General features: G+C 43.9%; 1 long non-coding RNA gene across 1 annotated transcript; it reads left to right on the top strand.

Moving 5' to 3' along the window:
* Positions 1–1,941: 1,941 nt before the first annotated feature.
* Positions 1,942–3,811, top strand: LOC311224032. Its single transcript, XR_014619418.1, has 3 exons — positions 1,942–2,165; positions 3,153–3,290; positions 3,385–3,811. It is a non-coding gene; the product is annotated as an uncharacterized lncRNA (long non-coding RNA).
* The last annotated feature ends 3,770 nt before the right edge of the window (positions 3,812–7,581 follow it).

Here is a 7,581-nt window from a genome sequence, read left to right as displayed (position 1 = left end):
GCAGAGAGGGAGGAACAGGAGGCTCGGCGCTTCGCTAAGGAGGCTAAGCTAAGAGCAGAGAAGGAGGAACAGGAGGCGAATGAGGCTCTGCTCTTAGCTAAGCTAAGAGCAGAGAGAGAGGAGTCACAGGTCCAGGCTGCTTTAGCTGCCTTGGAGGCTAAGTGCAAAGTACTGGAAGAGTACAAGGGCCAGCAAGCCTCATCCAGAGTGTCCCGTAGGGATGGAAGGAACTCTCACCTAGAGAAAAAGAGTTCCTTCGTATCACAAGCTCCCGAGGAGGCTACGCCTACTCCCCAGGCCGTAGCGGAAATAGAAGAACCTGCTTACAGTAGCAGCTCCAGAGCACCTGGCGGTGCTACACAGAAGGAACAAGAGTCTCCGCAACAAGAGCCCAAACGAGCCATGGTGGATTTCCCAGTGAAGCAACAATACCATGTTACTCTGCCCCCTCAACAGATTCCTATATTCAAGGGAGACCCTATGGGGTACAGGCTATTCATCAGGGCCTTTGAACACGGAGTGGAGGACAAGACAGATAGTAACAGAGACCGGCTGTACTTCATGGAGCAGTACACGGATGGACAGCCAAGAGAGCTGATAAGAAGTTGTCTTCACATGGAACCAGAGCGAGGCTATCACGAGGCAAGAAGGCTCTTGAAGAAGCATTTTGGAAATGGATACAAGATCTCAATGGCGTATATAGACAAGACACTGAACTGGCCTACTATCAAGTGCGATGACGGAGAGGCGCTCCACTCTTTTGGCCTCTATCTCACTGGATGCCTCAACGCTAGGGCTGACGTGGAGTACATGCAGGAGCTTGACAGCATATCAAATATGCGTGCCATCACAGCCAAGCTTCCGTACAAGCACAGGGCCAGGGAAGAAGAGGGCGAAGCCAGTTCTATGGTCAGTGGATGCATCAATGCAGAAACGAGGACCTGCAGAGCTACTGGGGCCGGCAACATTGGAAGCATCTTGGCTATCGTTCCGGTCCACATCAAAGCCAAGAAAGGCAACAAGATGGTGGCTACCTACGCGTTCCCCGACCCAGGCAGCAACGTCGCTTTCTGCACAGAGAAGTTAATGGCAGCGCTTAACGTCACCGGCAGGAAGACAAGTATCCTGCTAAAGACCATGGGAGGCGAGCAGGTTGTGAGCAGCCAGATGGTGTCTGGTTTAGAAGTCTGTAGCTTGGATAGTGACAACTTTCTAGAGCTACCCAACACCTTCTCTCAGAAGTCAATACCTGCTCGTAAACAGAGCATCACACTGCAAGAGGAAGTCAATAAGTGGCCCCATCTCAGTGAAGTGCAAATACCGAAGATCCAGGCAGAGATAGGCCTTCTCATCGGGACTGACGTACCCAAGGCAATGGAACCAGGGCAGGTGGTACCCAGCGTGGAAGAAGGGCCGTACGCGGTGAAAACGCGATTGGGCTGGTTTGTCAATGGCCCCCTCAGAGGAGAAGATGGCCATGAAGCTACCAGTGGACTCATACAAGTCACGTCCAACCGCACATCCGTGGCCACACTAGATGAAGTTTGGAGTCAACAGTTCAAGAACGACTTTCCAGAGTGTCAAGACGACCGGTTTGAGAAGTCGAGGGACGACATCCAGTTTCTGGAACTGGTGTCGCAGTCCGTGAAACTTACAGAGGGACACTACAGCATTGGCCTACCATTGAGGAACGCAGTCTTCAAGATGCCGAACAGCAGAAGAGTACAGTTACAGCATTGCAAATTGAGGTCCCTCCTACCGCCGTTTCAACGCCCTCTGCCGCCCGTTAACGGCTCTTGTCAAATGGTTTTATTAGGGTGGGTGCGGTTTCTGTTTTGTGCCGCCAGGAGGCGCAAAGTCAAAGTCAAGTTGGAATGATATCCTTCCTTCGAGACAACCGAACTTGCTATGCCTCCTAAATGTGAATCGGAAATACAAAAATACCGGCTACAGCAAAGACCTATGGCTATTCCAAATGGCACGTAAACCCCATTGTTTTAGTGGTTTGTCCACTAATGTCCATTATTGAGGACCAAGTACGTGCCCTTAATCGGCAGCGTGTGCCGGGAACAGTGCAGGAGTTGACGACCAAATCGACCAGGGTAAATACTGGCTGGTGTTCGGGTCACCGGAGACGCTGTGGGGAATGAACGTTGGATTAAGTGGTAAGTTAAATGATCTGATCTTCACTGTTTTATCTGCCGCTTACGTGACGTGACAGGGGCTACTGTTTCATATGATCTAACGAGTGGTGGTCACTGCTGTTTTCAAGTCCAATTGATCGCCAAATGCGAGGGGAGCACACAAACAAGAACAACTCCGTTATAATCCCATACAAAGAGCAAATTGACTGGCTTAATGCACAAAGAAAACAACACATTTCGAGTAGTCTTCCCTTGTACACATACTGTAAACAGTACTGTATATTCTCGAAGTCAACTTCCTTTGACTGGGTAGAGCAGACGGGAGAGTCGACCAAAGCAGACCCTGGTCCCCCAAGTCAAATTCTACGTATGTCTGCTCTACCCATTTCATAACAGGTGAGAATAAGGAACACATATTTATATAGTAAATTAAGTTGTATTGGCTGTGAGGCTGTAAACAGCAGATGTTAGCTGCTAGCTGATTGATTGATTAGCTAGCAGTCTCTGCTAGCTACTTCCCCATAATAGTCCATTCTCAGTGTAGCCTACATGCCTTTTTCATTTTTATATGTTACTAGTATACTATTTATCAATCACATTCAGTGTTGTTGTCCTTGCTCTAAGGACTTGTTATTGAATAGTCGTATTGCTTGTAATATACATGTCATATGTATATACTCTCTGTCAGGATCTATGGGGTAACAGTACTGTATATTTGCATATCATATTATGTCACAAATGTAACAGTACTATATACCTGTATGTCATGTATGTCCCTATGCCATAAATGTCATGATGTCATGTATGTTGAGTATGTCACAAATGTCACTATGAATTGAAAATGGGGGACCCTGATGTAAACAAGACGAAAGTCTCTCTGGTCTGCATTCCCTTAACAATTGTGTGTATTGAGCCGTACTGTATTGTATCCATTCTGCAATCTGTTAATAACGTTTTCATTCATTCATTCATTCATTCATTCATTCATTCATTCATTCATTCATTCAGGTGCAAAGGTCAATGACCAAACACACCCAGACTACATTCCATCTGTATTCCCTTCAACATCACAGTCTACACCATCTACGTCAACGAACATCAGTCGCCATGAGCGGCGTGCAAAAAGGAACTCCTCTTCATACCATCGTAAGTGATATCATCTAGTTTTCAGTTATGTGCCAAAATCAATGGGTTCCTAAATTGCAGTTTCTTATTAGTATGGTTTTTATTTCATTTAAAGTGACTCCCCACAAGAGGACTAAACGTTGCAGCCAAGACATCCAAGTTGAGGCAGCAGCCCAAGTTGAGGAAGCAGCCACACCTCCCATCACTGAGCAGTCTCTGTTTGACGAGATGCAGTCTCTCAGAGAGGAGAGGGATGCAGCCAAGGAGGATGGTGACCAACAGAGAACCAAGGTCGAGTCAAGCTCCTTGACCGCTTCATCTGTGGACATCAATTGGCAGGCCTACAATTTCAACATGCACAACAATGCATGTAAAAAATGCTTATTTTTTTTATATACAAAAATACAAAAGTGCTATTTCAAGTTTCAACATGCACAACAATGCATAACATATGCATAACAGCAGCATTGGCAGACCTACATTTTCTCCAAGAAGGAAGCCATAACATAAAACTTCAAAAGGGCTAAAAACTAAATTACAAACATCACAAAACAAACTGGTCAGACTACTGCTTGACCTTACTCCTAGAACGCACCTCACCCCTGCCCACTTTGACAATATAGGATGGCTTAGAGTAGACGACAGAGTACAGCAACTTAGTTAGGGTTAGACTTCTTTTTCTTTTTTCTGCACTCCGGGCAATACCATGTCTTGCTTTTCGGTAGCCTTTTGAGGTTTAGACACCTGGGATGGAACCAGTCATCACAGGTGTCACAGCCAACCATGCTCTCTGATTCTGTTGTTTTACACAAGCAGTAGACTGGAGTGCTTGTGCTGCTGGCCGCCTGTTGCTCCTGTTGGGTGGGTAACACTGGTAAATTTGTGGCAACATTCTTTTTATTATTTATTTTTTATTTAAAAAATATTATTTTGTATAACTCACCCTGCCATACAGTCACAGTGACCTGCAACCACCTTTCCCGTGCCATCTAAGGCCACCCAAGGATGATGTGGATCATCATTCACTCTGTAGGATGGTCTGACATCTGCCCGCAACAAGGTGCACCTTGTCAGTTTCCGGTGGAACACGGTTTCTACCCAACCAGAGACAAAGAAGCGGTATGCCTCTAAAGACTTATAGTTCTCCATGGCTTCTGATGAGAATACACCTGAAATAATAATGTAACTCTGGCCTGATCAATATTCTTCAGTTTTTTATCTTATCTTATCTCCTATCGGTACTGTTGTCATTATATATATGAATTGAAAATGGGGGACCCTGATGTAAACAAGACGAAAGTCTTCCTCTGGTCTGCATCCCCTTAACAATTGTGTGTATTGAGCTGTACTGTATTGTACCCATTTTGCAATCTGTTAATACAATTTCCATTCAATTACTGTATCTATGGAGGACAAACATGTCATGTCCAAATGTCATATCTAGCTACAGGCTATTCAATGGCACATTTTCATATTATTCCTTGCACAGGGCTTAATATTTCTCTTTTCTAACAGAGAATTGAAATAAAATATCCCTATAGGCCGTAAAGTGAATGCTGTATCGTTTCACCCCTTTTTTTAAGTTTTAAATAGACAATAATAAAAATAGTAGATGTAAACAAGACGAAAGTCTTTCTCTGGTCAGTATTGTACCCATTGTAGTGGAATATACTATGGAATATATTACATTGGATGCCATTTTGTCACAGGAAAGATTAGCCTCTAGGATGGAACTGTGACCGTACTGTGACTGTGACCGACACCTCCCTGCCCCCTCTCCTTGATGAGGTGTTAATAGGTGGGTAGGTGGGGTGGGGGGCTGTACATTGATGGTGGGGGGGGGGGGGTGTCTCAACACTGTTTTTTTCAAGTCAGGTCAAGTCAGCTTTATTTGAACTCTGCAGAGGAAGGATGAACTTTGCAATGTACAAACGTCTTTCTCTGGTCTGCATCCCCTTAACAATTGTGTGTATTGACTGTAGTTTACCCATTCTGCAATGGTAATAAAATTCTCATTGTAAAAAAATAAGTTGTATCTATTCTATTCTACTATTTTATTGCACTGCACTATTTTACTCTGTCTATTTTATCTTACTATTTTTTAGATTGCTGGACAGTAGTCCAGATGTGACAAAACGAGTGATTGTATGACTTGCTTGGTACAGTAGCTGTGTCTGTTAAAAAATAGGCATTCCGTCTAATAATTGAAATACTTCTGCTCATTTTTGTTACAGTATTGTAGTGGCCATACTGGTTGTTTACATCAGGGTCCCCCATTTTCAATTCATCGTAACATATATGACATACACGACATACAGATAGACAGTACTTTACTGTTACATTTGCACTCTCAAAATTAGATTAGATTCAAATGTACAGCACACCATATACTGCTATAGTGGAATATACTATTCATAAATCATATACCATAATGTATACCATCTTGTTGCGCGCTCCTGGCCACCGCAGTGTCATGATTAATTGAAAATGGGGGACTGAGTATTGAGCTGTACTGTATTGTACCCACTGTATTGAAACACAACATAGCAAGACGTAGCAGACTTTTTTTTATTACATTGGATCTCACAGCTAGGCTACAGATGTAAACTCCTAGTTTTTATCTTTGGCAGCCTAGGGCATGTGCACAAGTTGGTTGTGAGGGGCCTTCAATAATTTTACTATATTTCCAGACAGTGGGACCCTGATGTAAACAAGAACAAGTTACAGGTTGAAAAAGCCCTCAGCTCGGAACTAGGCAAAATCTGCATATGGCTCGCAGACAACAAACTATCATTACACATGGGCAAAACAGAGTCCATTCTCTCTTTAACAGGGGCATCAAAGACCTGCACCGGCTCATCACTGAACCTACAGTAGTCAGAGTAAAATAGAATAGTGCAGTGCAGTGCAATAAAATAGTAGAATAGAATAGATAAAAAAAAAATTACAGTGAAAGAGATACAGACAAATAGCTAGCTAGTCTATTGATAGTTATGTACAGTACATTCATCACAAAACACTCTATATTTTTTTATAGTTTTATTCACATTGCAGAATGGGTACACTAGTCAATACACACAATTGTTAAGGGGATGCAGACCAGAGAAAATACGTTTGTCTTGTGTTGTGTCCTACTGTTACACAGTGTCTGAAGCATGCAGTTACAGATACCTGTATCACTGTACATATTAATACTATATCTATATCTGTACATATCTCTTACCTACTCTTACTAGTTACGCTGCTGGCCAGTATGACTTACTACCATAGTGTCTTTATACCTGTATCACTGTACATATTAATACTATATTTATATCTGTACATATCTCTTACCTACTCTTACTAGTTACGCTGCTGGCCAGTATGACTTACTACCATATAGTGTCTTTATACCTGTATCACTGTACATATTAATACTATCTATATCTGTACACACAAGAAGCATGAATACAGGAAGGGATGCCATGATGCCATGATGTGTGAAAATGCTATGAACAACCTAAACAAAGAATAGTCAATTGAAATGGATCCACTCAAAATGTGAGAATAATTAAATCACAACAGAGTTCTTCCTGGGATCCTCTGTCCGTGGCGTTCGTAAACGCTCATTGATCCGATCACGAACTGCTCCATACTCAAAAACACTATAGCGGCGTTTAACCATAGCGAGCAACGACTGTCGTAGGTTGCGAGGTAAGGCAGACTTTCCCTGTAGGCCGCTCCAATTAACCTTCTGAGCCCACAGTTGGTATGTTGGAAAGTCAATTAGCAACATGAACATTCGAGCTGCATAGTCATCGGCTCGATTGCCGGCTTTGCTAGACATTTCGTACGACCTTTGCTCGTCTTCTGCTGAAATGGTTTGCAGTTGTATGTCAGGCAAAAGTTCACCATTTGTTGGCCTCTTTCGTTTAGCCACTGGCTGGGGGTTTTTGAACGGTTCTGGGGTTTTGAACGGTTCTGGGGTTTTGAACGGGGACACCGACAAGCTTATGGTAACCCCTTCAACCGCTGCAGGCGTGGCGGCTTTGAGTGGCGACGGCGACAGCGTCAAGCTTATGGTAACCCCTTCATCAGCTGCTGCAGGCGTGGCGGCTTCGAACGGAGACGGAGAACCTTCATCTCTTTCAGATGTGAATAGCTGGCGGTGAAAAGCCCGAGCAGTGACAGAGGGTTCGACTAGCCTTGGTCTGTTTAGTTGGTTGCGTAGCTGTCTAAGCTGTGTGGCGTGCAGCTGTTCTGTAGCCTCATGTCGTCTCTCCAGCGTAGCACGACCTTGCTCTGTGGCCTGAAGTTGTGTATGCAGTATGGC

The sequence above is a fragment of the Notolepis coatsorum genome (genome assembly GCF_963971535.1).
Source record: "Notolepis coatsorum genome assembly, chromosome: 2".
Taxonomy (NCBI): Eukaryota; Metazoa; Chordata; class Actinopteri; order Aulopiformes; family Paralepididae; genus Notolepis; species Notolepis coatsorum.
This window is presented reverse-complemented; position numbering and strand designations above follow the sequence as displayed.